Raw genomic sequence first — 20,058 nt, 5'->3', positions numbered from 1 at the left:
CAACCTTGACTCACTTCACTGGCACACAACAGGCCTATATAGTCTTTTTCCACTCACACATTACCACCCCTTGCGAGAGCAAAAGTTTCTCGAGTCTCCCATGCCGCAGGAACTCACCCCACTTGAGAAATTCCGACCATCATCAACAACTTTTGCTTGTGAGAGGGTGGAAATTTTCTTCTCAATGAATCCATTCACATACACAAACAGAATTTTCCGTTGAGATTTATGGGTGCCGGTATGCAATTGTCCAGGGTGAAATTTTCAACGGATTATCTACGTGTCTAATACCACAAAAGGAAAGGAGTCTACTCATTTTTATTCGTTTTATTTCTTTTGAAAATCTTTTTTATCCAATTCGCGGGTTGAAACAGTAAATATCGTATAAAGATAGGGTTTTCTACAGTAGATACGATAAGTGCTGTTGCAACTAGCGAATTGTAATGTTTGATGAATCTCTTTAAAAACAATTGACGTTTTTTTTAACGTTTGACGCTTCTTTTCTTACGTTTATAATTTTTTAACGTTTAACGTAACTTTTCTTACATTTAACGTTCCATTACAGACGTGTAACGTTTATTTTGTTTAGTTTATCATCCATTTGAATGTCTGACGCTTCTTTTCTTACATTTGACGTTAACTTTAGCGTCTGATGCTTTATTTCTTACGTTTGACGTTCATTTAAACATCTGACACTTCGTTTCTTTGACTGAAGTTCATGTCAGACGTCTGTTTAACGTCTGTCGATTCTTTTCTCATACGTTTGACGTTCTTTTAAACACCTGGCTCATCTTTTCATATACGTTTAATGACATTTCTTTTCTTACGCTTTATTTTCAAATCGTTTGAAAATCTTCTTTTAAATATTTTAAAATAATATTGAAAGTTAAATTTTTTTTTCATATCCAAAAAAAACTGAAATGCATGAATTTCAGGGTGTTGAGATACTTAAACACCTTCCCTGGCTAAGTCCTTAAGTAATTTACAAAAAAAATTAAATTAGAAATTGGAATGAATGTTAATCGCTAGATGGCCTTAAATGGTATTGTGCTGCTATCTAGTGTGTAATTTATTTTATTTTTTATTTTATTTCCATGGAATTGCATAAAGAGACATCTATCTATTAATGCAGCAAATTCAATAAAACTTCTCCGAAGATCTTATTACAAATTGCATTGCCACGGTCCCTTTATGCCAAATATAGCGCACAAAATGGACCTGAAATTGAAATTTAATTTCTTTTATGAACACCAAATGTAAGAAAGAGCTAAATGCACGTTCGTTTGGGTTAAATCCCGGGTGAAGAGATTTTAGTGAAAAGTTATATGTAATCTCCCTTTTAACGACTTTTAATCTGCACTTGTGAGACAAAGAGCAAATAAATTTTTGGCACTTGTTCTTCCACACGCCGAGACATTCACTTGCTCCGTGCCTGCCATGGATTGTGTCTCTTGATGGCAAATTTAAGGTGTTTTCGCATGCATTTCCTCAATGCCCCGTGTGTGCGTTGTATATCTTGATTAATGAGTCATTCTGCGATGTTGGCACAGAAGAAAGAAAAGAGCAACATCATTGCGCATATTCGCTTTGTGCCTTTTTTGCGGGAAATAGCACCGCGAGAGTGAAGAATTGTCTCACAGGAGGTTGAAAAACAGGCGGGAAAAATGTTGGAAGGCAGCAAAAAAATTCTTGAAAAAAAAGCAACAAAGATTAAAGGAGAAAAGAGTCAGAGGAGGATAAAATAAGAATAATTACAATGTTGCGCAGAGATGCATATTATTTGGAGTCGTCTTGCACTCAAAAGCACTGACAACAAAAAATATAACGCGGAGGGCAAAAATGGCCAAAAATACTCATTTATGAGTGAATGAGAGGAAATATGCTTTTGCCTCTGAGGCACCAAAATCATCTTTAGTTACTTTTTTTTGCTTTTATAATGTTCAAGATGTCCCAAACACTGTAATGATTCTATTTGTATTTAATCGTGGCTCAAAATTATAAAGGAGTTTACTCGTTTCTGTATGGAAAAACTCATAATCAATTGCATTTGTGAAACATTACATTTTGTTCTTTTCTCGTTCATTTTAATATGTAAAATCTCTTTCTCCTACAATTCATATCGCAATAGTTTTCATGTCGTCGCATTTTTTTTTAGAAATATTCTATTACACTATTTATTACAATAATAAAATTTTGCGAGCGCAATTAAGCTTTTACTTTTATGCTAAATTATGTTTTCGACCGGAAAGAAGTCATAATATGGCAAAAGTTTCAAGAAAAAATGAAAATTACGACCTTTGATTAATATTTTACACGAATAATAATTATTTTTATATTTTTTATAATTGCTATGTTGAGTATTTGTTACAAGTATTAGGTCCAGACGCATTATGCTAATTTTATTTCTTTGTGTTTTATCAAATATTGGGCCTAATTCAGCGACCAAGAAACCCTTGAAATTTGCTTGAAATCTTGAAATTTCAGTACAAAATTCAAAGATTTCAAAGGTTTCTTGGTCGATGAATTAGGCCCATTCTTTAAATAAATTCAAAATTATTTTATGCATTCAAATGAAGTCACATTCAAAAATATCGTCAATTGCTACAGCATTATTGGTGCGTTCCATGAGATTTTTTCAACATATGGAAGGTTGATGTTGAAATCAGTGCAACGCATTATGACATTTTTTTAAAATATAATTTCTATGTTTATCCCTTTAAATGCTTTTTCTTGAATTTAAAATTAATAATTTATACCAAAATGTATTCGGGAATTTTTGGTAAATAAATTGCAATGTTTGTAGCATTCTAATATACCAATTATACAAATATATGAGGCGGATGTTACATTTTATGTTTACGACTACTCATGATAATTTTATGGGTTCTCGCCATTTAAAAAGTTGTGAGAACAGTTTGTAGCCATGGCGTGCTGCTTGAGACATTAACCATTGAAAAAATCTCAAAGTTAAAAAAAGAAATGTTAATGGAAAACACTCTTTTTAAATTTTATGAAAATTTTCTTGCGATTAATCATGAAAATCTGGTAAAAATTTGCTTAAAAATTCAAACAATGACGTCACAGAACTGTTTTTTGATTCTTTTAGCTGTGATTCTTTCGAAGAAAAGAATAGCACAGCTTCTGTGTACCACCTAAAATGCAAAGTCGTCAGATCGGGCTCAAACTTGGGATTTCTCTTTCGACAGGAGCAACTTTGCAATCCACGTGTGATTTAGTTGCTAAACAAAGAAACCATTTGGGATATCTTGAAAATTTTTCCATCCCTGGTGCAGCGTGTAAAGAGAAATATTTTGCAAATATTTCATGGTAAATTGTGCATCTTCTCACTCTGTCGCACAAACTTGCTAAATCTGTCACTCATCTCGACAATCATCTCAAGATGTACAATTTTGAGTGCATAAAAACAGCATGTGGCTGACACAGGGTCCAAAATTTAGCGGCGAATACTGGCAGAATGAAGAATCTGTAATGTTTGGAAGAGAAAATTTAGCTTTTTTTGTCATTTTAAAAATGGGATTTTCAGTTGACATAATGAGTACCATTTTAACGATTTCAACCGATGCTAATTGATCAATTTGTACAACATAAGGGATAAACCCTCTTTTGCACTGTTTAACGAGCGATTATAGGGTTGTTTTGGGGGTGTTTCACGTACAAGTAAAACTGCAACAGCTCACAAAGACTTTTCTTTGTGAAAATTCAATTGAAACTACTACACAGGGGGGGGGGAGACTTTTGAAGCACTACAAAAGTCTTCTTTTTGTCACAACCACTTCCACTAACTATTGCGCGTTCAAGTTGGGATTCATTGAAATCCATTTGTTTGACACAAAATGCGATTTGTATTGAGAGGGTGTAACCTTTTGGGGTATTATTTTAAATACAAAAATCGATTTAATGACAGAATCTCTACAAATTGTCTTACCTAGTTTATTTTTTGTACCATGAGATTTTCCACTTTATTGGAAACTTTAGAAAATGTTTATTAAAATTCCCGGTTTTCTCTTTTTGTGGAAACTTGAAACTATATCTAATTTTCGTAAATTCAATATGAGAGACATGCTGTTTTCTCTCAATCTTTGCTATGTATAAAATATCAAAAATTAAGTGCTTGATTAATTTTCCTCGCTTTTGGTAGCCGGAAAAATCTATTTTTTATTCTTCAACATTATTTTCAGTAACAAGAAATAAAAAAAAGATTAAATATTAAAAATGTTTCTTAATAGATAAAAAGAATGAAATGAATAAACTCAAGAGCTTTCAATTTAACGGATAATAAACAATTTATCATTCTCATATCTCTCACTAAATTTTTTGTTGGAACAATTTAAACTAAAGCACAACTATTACAAGAAGATTATTGCTCAAAGGGTATTTATCTGTAAGAAAAATATGTTTATTTCAGAAAATTATTCGGAATAATTAAGGACACTTTATAGAGATATTAATAATGAATTCTTAGCATTCCTAGCATTCTTACAGCGTTATTAAACAACCGCAAAAAATATTAAAAGCTTCCTAGCCTCTTCGTGAGTAAAATGGAGACAACATACTATATTTCTTTCATTTGTTCCCCACATAACTTATTCAATTTCAAATGTTTGGAGCAGAAGGCGATAAAAGAGTTTGATTTAGTATTTAATTAACAACTAAAAAACAAAATAATAATCACAGTAAATTTGGTGGATTACGTAAATAATCAATTTTTCTATTTCAACCATTTTTCCGCAAGAGGGCCAAAACCAAACTCGGTACAACAGAAGGGGCGAAACAATTTTATAAGTAAATTAAATAATATTTATGTTATTCTGAGCTTTGAGCTAAATTTAATAATTATTTTATCATTTTCTAGAATTAGTGGGTCAGAATAATGAAAATATTCGACACAAAAAAAGCAAAATACTTTCAGATAATCACCCCCTTTTGTTGTTACAGAAAAAGCCTCAATTTAGAAGCTTATGCAAAGGATTTAATTCTTACACCTTTAAAGTAAAATACAAAATATTGTGGACTAATTAAAATTAATCGTTTCTCCATTTATTATCATTATTAGCAGTTTAAACTGGCAAAATAATATAAATCTTCGAGGGAATTTTTGAAGGAATATTCGGTGAAAATATTTGAGTATAATTATATGTTGTTACAGACTAAGAGTGACGTGTATTGCTAAAAGCTTTCATGTGAGATAGGAGAAGTTAGCTTCCTGAAGAAATCAAGCTGAGAGATGTATTTTGGAGGTGAATGTCGATTGAAATCTTGAGAAATTGATTTTCGTGATTGGTTTAATGGAACGCGATCAAAATTGAAGATCATCCGATTAGAGGCGGAAATTTTGAGGTGAGCCACATAGTTTTTCTCCAAAGTAACTTGAGAAGATGTCTGACAGGATGATAAGAAACTTTTTGAAACAACAAGAATAAAATCCCTGCCCAAATACTTGGCAAAAGAATGTGATTTTTCCTTTGCATAAAGAAAAAGAATGTTGCATGTGAAATTTCCCTCAAAATGATTGGCAAACAGTTAGTGATTGGGACTTATTTTACATAAATATCTCATTCACAGCACTAAACACGGAAGCAATAGATTAAAAAACTTCCTTTTTTTACCTCTTCATTTTACACCCTAATTATTGAGTGATCTTGCGCTTTTTTTTTGCTTTCGGCTCTCCCAGCCGGGCAAATATGTGCATACACATAGCATTTTTCTTTCAAGTGCCAATGGTGAGAGCTTCTCTTGCCCTCCGTGTGCTCTGTGTGAGAAATTATAATTTCACATAATCATGCTCTATTTTCCTTCCCACTTTTGCATATTTTAATAATATTTTCCACTTAATAAATACCAATATGTGCGTCAATTTTCCCGAGCAATTGAGAATGTCATGCTCTTCTCCCCAATGCATTAATTAATATTCACATTTTGCCATCTTCTCGCCACAACAGTGATTGGTAATGTGGCTCAATGTGTGTTGCATACAAGAAGCTATACATTGTGGAGATGCTCTCAAATTGCAATAGATTGTATACTGCGTCCACTACGCGGGGGGATGAGACACAGGGGGAGGGTGGTTCACAGAGTTTTCTCTATGGAACGCAAAAGAAGTGGCTCGATCGATTCACGCCGTCCTGACCGAGACACGCCACCAGCACAATTTATTGATGCTGAGGATCGTGTGTAAACTACACACGATCCTCACTCACCTCCCCATGTAATTAAGGTGTATGAGATATTTATATACACGCCATGGGGATTACATGCCTCAGTACATCCCTCGAATATTCCCTTGAACAAGAATCCAAAGAGACATTTAAGCTTTGCAATTTTATGCTGTAATCAGTGGAGAAAAAATACTCTTCTTTCTTCCTTGTTAACATTCTGCCTTTTGGGAAATCATTAGAAAATTTAGGAAGTTTGATTTTCAATTAGGATTTCTAATTAATTTACTAAACGCAGATGGTCAATACCGTTAATATTTTTCCCAGTAGAGGGCTAAATTCATCGTATTTTTTCCCACTAGGGGGCTAAACTTATTGTGCTGCTATCTAGTGGCTAATTTAAATGAACACTTAAAATTATTTAAAGATCCATCTATCATACCGCCAAGTATTTCCCACTAGAATGCTAAACTGACTGTTTAATTCTTTCCATTAGAGGGCCAAACACATAACACCAGTTTTCCGCTAGAGGGCTTAACTCATTGTAGTGCCGCCTAGAAGCTAATTTAAATTAAAGACAACAATTCAATTTAAAATTCCTCAATCAATTAATACTGCAAAATTTTCCCACTAGAGGACCAAACACATTGTGCTGCTATCTTGCGACGAATTTAATAAGAAAAACGACAGTTTGAATTCAAAATCATCAATATGTTAAATCTGTTAAACGGCTAACGTGCAATAAGGAAAAAATTCCAATACTAGGAATTTAACCTCAATGTAGCCACGATGGAGGCGTCACATGAAATTCTTTTCGCCATGTGCAAGCCACAGAATGATAATCGTGCACCTCCGTGAGTCAATCCACTTGACCACTACCGCAAGAGACGATGTCTTGGGAGATTTTTTTGTGTCTCGTTTTTCACTTCACCTTGTTCACCTGAAAAAAACATCAGCGAAATTCGAGGCAAATCTCGCGCGATCGTCTAGAAGTGCAAGATCATGAACCACCACTCAGGTGGTGGTGCAAAAGAAATGTTAATCCCGCGCCATCATTAAGGCTATATACCTTGAACACACAATTGGTAATTTGATGCCACACAAACCTTTTGCACAAGAATTTTCTTACCGCCGTAAATCCTTTTTGGTTTCTCGGAATTTTTTTTGCTTTACAACTTGTCTAAATTACATTTCGATATACAATTTTGGTTTATGAGTAGACAAGAAGGTAGAGAATGTAGCGCTGGCAGGTATTTGATGTAAACAATTCGTGCCAACACTGAGTGAGACATTTTATTAATTTATTTACCATTAGATGTCGGTGATAAATTATGAATGAAATTATTGGGGTAGAGTCTATGTGAAAATTGATTTAAATCGATGGCAGAGGAAAGTCTCTGAGAGTTTACTCCTATAATGAATTGACCGATAAAAATTGTCACAATTTTCCTATGCTCATAAATAATGTCAAATATTTCACATTTGCATAATCGTCCAGTGTGTATGTTCTAAGCATACAAGAGGCACAGAGGGAAAAGGGATACATAGACTGGTAAGCATAGACGTGGATCTTGCCCGCGTCATATAATAAAATTAGTATTACATGTGATTGAAATTCACCGCCATGGGCAGATGTCACCACTATAATTTCTCAGCTCCACAGTGCAGATAAATTTAATTGCATAGTGCAATTTTTTTGCCCCCTTTGTCCCCGTAAGCTCGCGGGCCGGGGCAAATGGTCCGTCACCTGAGACACACGCACTGCCCCAGCACTTTGATTACATACCCCAGCTCACGAGGGGGCACCGCGTCTTGATCTACAAGAGTCGCCACCTCCGTGAGAGACTCTCCATGAGCCATGGATAAACTCGGGCTGTGTTGAGACGACACCATGAATATTAATGAGTTCGGATGAATATAAAATTGCAATAGACTTGAATCTTCCTCTTTTGCACTCTATTTTGTTAAAATCTGATTGGTTCTGTGAAAAATTCTAGATTTATGTTGAAAAATATATGTTTCTTATCCTTTTTGTCTAATAAGGAAAACTGTTTGTAGTCTTCTTAAACCAAGAAAAGCTTTAAGGAAGAATAATTAAAATTTACAATTTTGTTTAGGGGAAAATGGGCCAGTCGAAGGCCTACAAAATCGTTTTACAAAATATTTTACAAAATTCTTCATTTTTCTACTTACTTGAAAACACTAGAAAAGACCTAGATAAGTAATCTAAAGAAAAACTATGAACTTCTTAAAATTATTTAAACTGGTTTGTCCTGAAAATCTAATTCTTCTCGACTTAAGCTAGATATTAACGGGAAGCTAATGTCTTCTAATCACTTGCCTAACTAACTCTCCTGTTCAAATACATTTTCCTAGCCAAAAGACAAATTTTCCGATCAAATGATTTCATCCGAGTTAAAATTTTAAAATAAAACTCTTTTTTTTTTTTAAATTTCCGTCTAGTAAAAGAAAATAAAAATATTCTTAATCCTAATCTCAGAGCTTTGTGGAAAAATTCAGTGCAACTTTGTGGTGCAGCAGCTGATCTCTTGAGAGCGATATACCCAACACGCGGAGTCGATGATGATGGGAATCTGGGCAAATGAATTTATTGGTTGATATGTTAATGAGAGCGCTTATAATATTCCAACAGTGACGAGATAATCACCCTCCATTGCATTGCAATTTATCACAAATTGGGACTCTCATCGATCTATCGGATCGATTTCACTTCAATCTGATTCACCAAGTGGACGATTTAATTGAACTCTTTGGCATAGCATTTTACAAGAAGCTGAGACACTTCCACCATCATCATCCAACTATTAGTTCAATGCATTCTTTTTTTTTCATTTCTTTTTTTCTTTGTATTTAATTTCTTCTGATACACCGCGAAATTTAACAACCTTTTAATTGAAAAATTCTCATCTTATCATTCCCCACCACAATGATGGTTGGATTCTTACGGTGGAGGCGTGGAGTACGCGCGCGGTGTCTTTTCGATGGAGCACAAAATAGCTCGTGTGGCAATAAAAATGTTTATAATGGAGAAAAAGCGTAGCAATAAAGTAAAACAAGATGGACAATTGGTCGACATAAGAAATAGATTAGATGATGATGAATTGCACATTTTTACGTACACCACTCTCTTCTTCTCGGTTACCTTTTTTTTCAATTTATCTAACCAAATACATTTTAAACTTTATTCTACTTTTTGTCCTCTGAGCTAAGAGATAAAATTGTTTTCCCTCTACCAATTACGCTTTACAGATGACTCCTTATATAACGAATAAAAAATATTTTTTTAAGTTATTAAATCCCTTCATTTTAATTATTAAATTTGATTTTTTCTTAAGAAATTTGGTAATTTTTTTAAAATATATTTTACAAGTTTTTCAGAAGAGAGAATATTACTTTGTAAATTAAAGAGGTTGAAATGCGTGTTAAAACTTTCTACCAAAATATTCTTTCTGTAGTACAGAACCTAATTAGTATTTAATCTATGCTTTTGACGCGCAATAGGCCCTTAATCTACTAGATAAAATGCTCGTTGTATGAAGGACTTCACTGTTCTTCTGCAGAAATTCATTCAAAAAAAAACTCTAACGTCTTTAACAAAACATAAGCAGTTAGTGTAATATACTTACATTACTAAACCTGATCTCCTTTGGCAGGTAAGTCATTCACCTCTTCTCCTTGATAAACAAAACTTTGAAACTGGAGAAACAAACACGTGAAATACAACATTCTGTAGTCATGACAATGTCTTTGCGACTTGACGGCTGAATTACATTTTTCTATATAATACATACATACATATAAAATATACATATATTTCCCTGCTGATAGAGCACACCGCAGGGCATGAGGGCAAGTGGGTGGTGGTGGAAAACATATAAAATGTTCCCAGAGAAAATTGAAAAATAACAGGAAAATGGTATAGAAAAAAAGCTTATACAGTCAAAACATCAAAATGTTATTTTAGTCGTTTGTCCGTTCGATATTTTCATGGGTGCTTTTTTATCCGCTCGCACACCAAAAAAAAACACCGTCTCTCGGATGTTTTTCTTGCCAAGAGATTCCACAATAATTTCCTTGCACTATGTTTTTCTAACTCATCCCCCACACAGAGAATTCATCCCCCCAAACTGCTCACCAATTCACCATTTTTCTTTACACCAAAGTATCTGACAAATACCGAGTGGGGGGCATTGGGGATGATTTTTTTTTTTTCAAAAAGGGGAAAGGAAAATGCTGTGATGTGAATTGGGGGATAAAAAAACACAGTCAGAAAAAAAATAAATGAGGGAACGTTGAAGGAAAAACAAAATGTGAAATGAAAAATAAATACAAATTGTATTTTTTGTGGAAAATATTTTTCACAATTTCGTACAAATTGGTTAGAGGGGTTTTAATTTGAGACTTTCACAATGTTCAGAGCTGAAAAAAATATTTTATTGTCCGAGAGTCCTTTAGAGAATTTTTATGTGCTTTATTTTTTTGTGAATGTGTTTTCTTCAAATTATTTATAAAAAAAAATTATGAATAAAAACGAGAAGGTATCTCGGGATCATAAATCGCCTTTACTAAAATAGCAAATGAGATTTCAATTAAATTTAATTCACAAATAATATTATTTGCTATATAACTATATCCTTATTTGTACGTCGGTTTGAGGAAAAGTCCGGGAACTCTATTAGAATCATTTCCTGTCATCATTGACAGCATCCTGATTTAATTGCTTTACCTTCCCTTCCAGGTAATTGATCTAATTAACAAACTAATGGGTTAAAAAGTGAATGCTTTGAAGGAATTATGAATGATTTCCTGGGGAAATTTCTCTTTTACATACTGTGGAAAATCCCTCAGAAAGGTTGCATCTCCAAGGGTTGTATTGATCAACTGAAGGATGTTTATGGAGTTGCCAGCCTTATCATACATATAGTGTTGCACCTTCAGCTCGCTCAAGTGCCTCCAATTTATCTTTCATCAATTTGTAAGGGGCCACAAATAACACGCGGTCTTCGCAAACTCAGGAAGGCATGTACATAATTTTTACATAATGATTAATTTGCATCTTCGATAATTTATGGCTTCATTCGCAGTGCTGTGAGACCATTTTCCGAAGACGCGGGACCGAAAACTTTACTTGTGATTTCTCCTGAGCCCGCCAGAAATCCTCATTAGGGCTACACGAGAAAAGTATATTATTTTATGTTGCTTTTTTTCATTCTTTTTTTTACGACAAAATAATATAATGAAATGTTTAACTTATTATTAAATTTATGGTGTGTTTTTTGTGACGTGGTGGGTATGAAAAATTCACAAAATTATCCACAAGACACACAGCAATTACCCAAGATAATTGCTGTGTATTTTGAGGGCAATTTGTGGCATAAAGAAAAAAAATGAAAAAGGATTGAATTATCACGAAATAATCACAGAAATTGCAAATTGGGAAAACAATGTGCGATTTATTCAACACCTTCTTGGAAATTCTCCCAGAAGGGATGAATATATTTTCTTGTATTTTTTATGTTGGATTTTGAAAACTTCAAAATGCTTAAAGCTTTCAATTCTATATAGCAAAACCAACGTTATGACATTTAATTGATTAATCAACGACTTCTTAGTAAAGTTCGTTTAAAATTTTTCAAACAATAATTTACAAACTTATTTCTTTTTCTTAAATTCAGTCGCTAAAGAAAGATTTGATGGAGAAAAAAGGGAAAATTCCTCACAAAATAATTTTATCCAAAAAATTCCACAAAAGCTTCTTTTCAATGCACAAACTTACCCAAGTCTTCCATTCTTTCGCCAAAAGAATGCCTGTGTCTTGAGAGATTAAATAATTGACTAAATTGTCATGGTGAAAAATTTGCATCCAAGAATGCATTCATGGATAGAAGCTCAGATTTTCGTACTTTTAATGAAATTCTTCACAACAACACAACCCTGGAAAAGAATCTAAACAAGTGGAAAGAATTGACTTTTCAACAAAAAAAGGAGTTTATTCTTTTTAGTATGAGAAAACCTCTCATTCGGAGAATCAATTGGAGTTCACGTAATCTTGTAGAGGGGATGAAAAAAGAATGAGAAATAACCTAAGAAAATTTCCCTTGTCCCTTTGAGATCAGCTGGGGAAATCCGAGAAATATTTGACGAAAAATGTAAACAATGACGTCATAGTTGTGTTTTTGTTTTGTTTTAATGCATGCGAAGCATTTATGCTAATGCTTCGTCAATGATTATTTTTGAAAAGACATTTTTATGCTCTATGCATTCAAAGATGAAAAAGAAACACAATTATGACGTCATTGTTTGTATTTTTGAGCAAATCTTTGCAATTTACATTCGAACTAATATCAAAGAACAATAAAAAGCCTTCTTGATGATCTATTAATCTTTTTTTTTGGATTCTTTACTAGATTACGCGTGTCCTGATTGTTTTTTTTTTCGAATAATGAATTTTGCTATACGTAATTTCAAGTGTAAACTCCTTTTATAACACAATTACTTAAATTATTTTGAGTCAATTTTTGAGAAATACTTTAATCTGGAATATTAATAAATTCCGGACAGTTTATATGCTTTTTTGGTTCGCGATTTAACCTGAAATACCATCCTTAAAATATATTTCAGTCTGATAAGGTCTCTGCTGGGTCTTATATGACTGAAGGAGATGTCTGATTTGTATCAAACAATCTCCAAGCCTGGTGGCGAAGAAAAATGATCAATCTTGAGTGATTGTGGGTCGCACAAAAAGCTCTTCGTGATCATCACGGAATGCACGTGAAATTCCATTGGTGCTGCGAATCTTAAAATTTGCTATTAATCAACCCTTTGCAATCTTCCTCCAAAAAAAAGAATAAAGATTAATGACCCTCCTAAAGTGCCCCGATCGCCAAAACTGTGCGTCACTTTCATTTCAACCAACATTTTTGCGGTGAAATTTTGCACGTGAGTGTGAAATTTGAAATTATCGTGTCAAATTGAATTTTTATCACGCATCATGGTCATAAAAAAGCTAAAAAAAAGAGTTAATAATAAAAAAAAATTAAAAAGAATCTTTTTGGATAGACGCCTTATTTGAATGTGAAAAATTGGAAACATCAAAAGTACGACAGTATATGGAGGCTAAAGAATGCTGTGAGATTTTTCGATTTGTGCGGTTCAGGGGAGAAAAACGATCAAGACGATCAAGACGCTATACATATATTTTTTTTTGAATAAGAAAAAAAAACACTCAATGGGGGAAAGATGAAAAAAACGTCATAAAAGAAGAGAAGAGAATGAAAGATTGTCAGAATAGTGGTGAATGGTGATCAATCATTCCTTTTTTTCTCCTTAAGCACTGCCAGACAGAGATGGAGGATCTCTGGGCGAGGATCACAGTGGCGTCATTTGAAATCACTCAGAGATCACGATTTTTTTTTCAGTGTGTGATCTTAAGACAAAATCACCACTGTTTCAGCCACATACAAATTAATATTTCATGATGCGAAGAAACTTCATGCGCGCTGAAATTATTTAAATTCATTTAAAATCTTTATGGCGTCTCCGGCGATCGACTGTGAAGATCGTTAATATTTCGAATGTCAAATTGAAGAAAAATTATTAAATAATTGCAAATACATCATTTCTTTTCTCCCTAAATGATGCTTTAAGTATGCCACACATAGAGGATACATAGCCTCACCTCACGCTATATGTACCTACAATGAAGATCATTTAGCTTCTTGCTACAGCACAAATTGATCTGTTTGAAAATTAATTGCGTATAAATAGGGGAACTTTGTACGTACATCATTCGTTCAAGAACTCTAAGTCTTTCACATATAATTACATTTTACCTTACTAACTTGACTTATGTAGACTGGTAATAAGAATAAATATTAAATCTATAAAAGAGCTAAAGAATGAAACAAGCGACATTTAGAACTGCGAATTCTTGATCTTCATCAAATATTATTGTAGAGTCGATAGCAAAATCATTAGCATACGCACCTTTCACTGCAGCGATCCTGGGTTCAAGTCAACTTCTTGAATACTTTTTTATTTGCTTTCTGCAATAATTTTTATTCAATTAAGAATAACTTTTTAGTGAAATAAAAATTATTATTTCAATTTCTTCATATGCATATTAATTCTGCAAAAAGATATTCATCAAAGAAAAATTAGATGATTTCACTAAAATAATACAGTCCCAATTCCACTGAAAAACCACAGAAAAATACCCCCAAGGAGGTAGAATAAGAATAGTTTCACTGTGAATTTAAAATAAAATCATCTCTTTACTTTATTCCATTTGCCAAAGCTTTTTCTTCCAGCGCTTTTACTTTTTAAATTACTTTTGTAGATTGAGCAAAAATGTTGATATTTCCGTAACGGAGGAATTTCCTCAATTCAATTAGAATGTGATATCACTTATGCTCATGTTATGGACATCATTTCCATGTTAAACTCAATAAATGTCACATTTTAATAAGTAATCGCAACATGTGAGACGCCATTGCACAAGGGGCTGGGTAAAATGTTGAATTAATTCGTGCGCCAGCATTGTCCATACCACCAGGAGCCCGCGAGAGACAAGAAGTTGATTGAAATATTATATGAAGAGTAAGAAGATGGAAAGCGAATTGGATACACCATGTGCTAAGAAATAAAACTAGTTCTCTCATGTGGTTTGATTGATTGGAGTGTAATTGAAATTTGAATTTGGTCAGACGGTGCTCTCTTTGAGTACCTCTATCAAAGCTACAGTGAGATGCAAATTAATTTGGACTCCTCTTAGTGCTTTTTTTAAGAGATTCTGTGACAGTTCACCAATGATGGCAAGATAAATCGACCCCATTGGAGGGAAAATTGTTGGCATATTTTACAAACTGTTTAGAAAAGAAGAAAGTGCGTATGCACAGGGGAATCACTGGGGTGTCCTCAGAATGATCTCTTGATTTGAGTGTATCATTTATTTCATTTAGGCGTGGGATCACTTCTATTTATTACCTGATTTTTCAAAGGTTCTACAGTTTAGTGTTCTATTTTTTAATAAATTTAGCTTTTACCGCCAGGCGTCGCCACAATCTACACAAGTCATCTAGCGGACAAATTTTTGAAAAATCTTGAAGTATTTTCAATGCCTTAAATCTTAATGAATTGACTGCATAATTTAAATAAAGAACTCAGTAATTATAATCCAAATCATATTGAGCTGTCTTAATCATAGATATCTCGAGTTTTCTACTAGATGTCGCCATAATATACACTATAGCCATCTAGCGGTAAAAATTATTGGACTTTCAAAGACATACATATTTAATGGCCAAAGTCTTCATTTAAAATCAGTAAAATTGCTTATTGTTTGAAAAGGAAACAACTTAATTATTTATTCATGTACTGAGTTGATATTTTATAGATATCTCAATTTTCCCCCTAGATGGCGTCATAATACACGCAGCCATCTAGCGGCATTTTTAGTTGCTTTTCAAAGACTATTAAATAGCCTGAATCTCAATTTAATTTAATTGAAATGAAGAACTTAAGGATTATTTAGCCCTATTTTTTTTTACTTTCGATCCTTTTAATCTAATATGGACATTCATAAGGACTTATCAATAAAATTCTCATATAAAAAAAACGTTAGAAGATCTAAAATTCCACCGAAATAACTTCTATTTATAATAAATTCCTAAGCATTTTATTCGTCTGAATATCTTTCTGACAATAATATGTCTTATGAATATAAAAATAGAAGTAATACATAATACAAAAGATTCTAATGGTCCTAACAGATCGTTTTTTATCACACATCCTCGTTGCATGTTTGATGTCTATACAGCACCTCCATCAACATTCTCTTGTCAACGTCTTTTTTGTCTGGATGGCAGGAAAAATGCTTAAAAGATCTATGAAGTGACTACAAAGAATTTCTTCGTGTGCCATTCCCACCCACCCCCTCTTAATAGTAAATGGAAAGACACAATGAACTCAATTGTACCCTGTGGTGTCTTGACTTTGTCGCGCAAAATGTGCGAATACAATTTGCAAGAATGTGCGAAAAATGCATGTTGGCTGAAGGATGAAAAATTGCACTCAACTTCTTTTGCGATTGCAAATGCAAATTGTCGCGTCTTCAAATTGCACTTCTCACATGGCACTAAATGCAGCATCAATCCCACTGCGAAGTGACTTGATAATTAATGCGAATTATGCTGTATACGATGCTCAATTGAGAAGTTCTCGTGCGAAAGAGAGAGAAAACCGTTGAGCTTTGGAGATATCGTGAAGATTGAGAAAATTTATATATTTATATATCCACCTGAGAAATGTCTTATCGATGTTAATATCTCAATGGTGAGCAAGATGGCCTTTTAACGGCCAAAGGAAGTATTTGTTTAAATTAATCGCCATCAGAATGTATGCAAAAATTAATTCCTTTGCGGAGTTTCTTGAATTTCTCAACCAACACCGCGTGCTGTTTGCACTGGAATCGTGGGAAAAGCACGAGAAAGTTTGAAGGATTTTACAAAATTAAATCTTTCAAAAAATTACGTATAAAACTTTTATCAATTTTTGCAAGCGAGTTGTCTACTCTAAAATTAGCATTTTATGAAAATTTAATTATCAAATAAATTAACTGACAGCATCGACAGCCATCACGAACCATTCCTCTGGCGCTGCATTGCTCAGCCAATTAATCAAATATCGATTAATTCCACCCCAATCGCGACAGTTTATTGATCTCTCGCGATTGCGTCCCACACGTCCCACAATACCGCCCTTCCATCCAAGCGAGGGGTTCAAAAAAGGGTGTCCATCGAGCAAAAATTCCACCACCACCCGGGTAAAATAAAATGCTGGCGTCAATGGAAAAATTCAACGAGATTTTCCCCCATAGCCCAGACCAATAAATCACTTGGCTACGGACTACTCAAACGCACGCACCCCCCATGTGGGTGGAGAAGGTCAACATTTCCCATTTTAATTGATTTTTTTATCACTCATTTTTCGGGGATGATGTCTAGTGTCTACCTCTGAAATGCAACAAAAAATGCACTGAATTGGAAATGAGCTGCAGGAAAAAATATTTTTAATTAACAATGGATGCAATTAAGTTTTAATTTTGAATGAATATTGGATTTTGTTCGTGACATGTACGCGATGTACAATGAAAAGGATGCTACTCACTTTTGTACTGGTCTAATTACTTAATTCAAAAATTTAAAAAATACACATCACACAATGAAAATTTTATATTGGAAAAAAATTTTGAAACAAAAAGCTTCATAAAAACCTAAACAATAGATATGCGTCACAATTTAGTGGACAAATAATGCAGGGGAAATGAAAAGCCAACATGTACAAGTTAAAAACCAAAATATTAAAAAAAAAATAACAGAATATAAAAATATTTTATTAAATTATCTTTGTAACCCTATTTGTAAAAAGCTGTGAAACATTTTTATACCTTAGAGTAGGGACTTCAGAACCAACAACATTCAATTGTTCAAAGCCGTGAAGCATATGCTTCAATCATTAAATGAGCCAATGAGTTCCAATGGGGGCGTGGCTTTTATATTTCTGAACAAATGTTCTTAGGATTTAGTCATAGTATGATTCTAAAATCAAATGTTAATTCTGTCTAGTTTCTCCTTGAATCTTTTAAAGACGCTTTTTGGAATATTTTTGGTGAGAAATTAATGTATCAAATGTTTTTGAAATTTTCGATCAAAATTGAATAGACTCCTTTTTGCTTTATTCCGTCCTTTATGCTTTTCTACCGAGTAGCTATTAATTAAAAAATATATATAATTCACATGAATGGTAACTGTCTAATTAATTGCTTTGGCAGAAATGGAAATGAAAAATCACAAATTATTTTTTTTTTGCTAAAAGATAAAAAAAAGATAACGCATGGAAGAATTTTTTTGATTATAAAAAGATTAATTTCTTTTATCAAAAATAAGATTTTTAATGTTTAAGAGGTTTAAGATCTTAGAAATATTTGTGAAGAATTGATTTTTGGACGTTGGAGACTATTAATACATGAAACTCCTATATACATGAAGCATATGCATGATGCATTACAAGATAAATATGAATTATTTTAAAATGTACAAATATTCTTTTTTTTCCTGTACAAAATGCATTTATTAAAGATCATGTACGCAGAAAAAAATGAAATTGCATTTTGATGGTATAATTTGGACAATTAGCAAGTCGAGAAACACGCTATAAAGCAAGCCACTAATTATCACGCAGGCTGTACTCTAGAATTAAAAAAAATCATCCAAAAAGAGACATCCGTGCTGAAAAGGGTCCAAAAAAAGAATCAAAAGTGGGATCTTTTCGGAGCACGGTAAAGCATATAGAAGGGAAGCGATAATGGTGTGAAATTATTCAGGTGCCATGTGAAGCCCAAAAGGGCGCAGAGGGTGCGAACGTGAATACAAGAAGGCGAACAAGGTGCAGTGAATTGAATAAATGGTGGTACAACGGCGGGCACTTGAGGGAACTTGTGACACGCACTTGTCTCTCCACGTTGTCACGCAAAGGGGAAACCCTCAATGTCTTCCAACATCGCACGAATAAATCCTCACAGTCAAATCACACACACTCAATATATTTTAAGCCCTATATGCACCTCTTGAGGCAAGCCAAGATGTGAAATTGGAGATTTAAAGCAAAACTCACTCTATTGAAATATTCTTTACCACCGAAGGACGCTAAGAGAGATGTTGATGAAAAAAAATCCTTCCTCTGTGTGGGATTTATTCGGAGGCAAATGGAGGTTCAGAAATCTCGGGATAAACAAAGTTTAGTGGAAAAGTAGGAAAAAAAAAGAGAAATCCTCAGGACAGGAAAATGGTTAAATCGATTTCTGAATACCTCAAGCGATTAAATTTCAATTAATCACGCCAATCTCTCTCTAGAACATGGAGCTCATGGCGATGCTCCATGGAAGGGACAGCCCAGAAGGACTTTAGCATGAGAGAAGTGATTTTAAATAACCACGAATCCCATCAAGGTACTCTACCATGTACGTCGAGGATTGAAATGGAAGGATTTAAGCTGCAAAATTTATTAAATCGTCTGCATACGCTGCATAGAATGATTTATACACTCAATGATTATTTTTTTTATTCTTTTATCTTCTATGTAATTAGGAGGAATTTTTCCAATTCTTATACTACAAAATCTTAATAAAGATTTATTCAAAAATGGACGATAAGGACGCTTCAATTTTGAGGTTATATAACCTCAAATATAAATTGAGGTTATGGTTAAATCTACTAGAAATCATTTGCCCTAAAACTTCGTCAGAAAACTTTTTTTCTTACACTTCTCCAATGCCAAAATACCTGTTTAATAGGAAACCTGAAAAATACCACCAAAGACACAATATTCTCAGTTTAGACATGCCGCGGGATCGAAAAATTCAACCGCGAAGGAGCGTAAAAAATTGCATCATGGCTGGTGTCTGGATGATGATGAATACCAAAGATAAGGGGTTAAGCTGCTACCCGAGGCTGTGTGTGTGCGTGGAAGAGGAAAAATAGAGAAGCACGAAATTTGAACAAAAAGATGAAGAAATAAAAAAATAAAATAGAAGAATGATCGAGAATCCAATTGAGAAGCGAGCCTGAAAATAAATTAAAGGAACAAAGAGTTGTGTGCCAGTGAAGACTTCTGTTCTTCTCGATTTCTCTTTTTTGCCCCGGAGAAACTTGCATTTTTCCTTTTTCTTTTTGAATTTCGCCCTTCCTTCCTTCATACCTAAAATCGTCTCTTGTGAATTTCAGTCTACAATCACATTTCACTGTGAGAAATCCATCTCTGGATTTTGGCAAATATGCAAAAGTTATAAGATTGCAGAACATGAGGA

At 33.6% G+C, this 20,058-nt stretch overlaps 1 protein-coding gene across 1 annotated transcript in view; it reads right to left on the bottom strand.

The window, feature by feature from the left end:
- LOC129795731 (40S ribosomal protein S10b-like) overlaps positions 1–20,058 on the bottom strand; it is a 575,051-nt gene that overhangs the window by 551,871 nt on the left and 3,122 nt on the right. The gene's annotated exons all lie outside the window — the stretch shown is intronic.

This window comes from Lutzomyia longipalpis, chromosome 4 (genome assembly GCF_024334085.1).
Source record: "Lutzomyia longipalpis isolate SR_M1_2022 chromosome 4, ASM2433408v1".
Classification (NCBI taxonomy): Eukaryota; Metazoa; Arthropoda; class Insecta; order Diptera; family Psychodidae; genus Lutzomyia; species Lutzomyia longipalpis.
The sequence above is the reverse complement of the archived record's forward strand: the minus strand, read 5'-3'. Positions and strand labels throughout refer to the sequence as shown.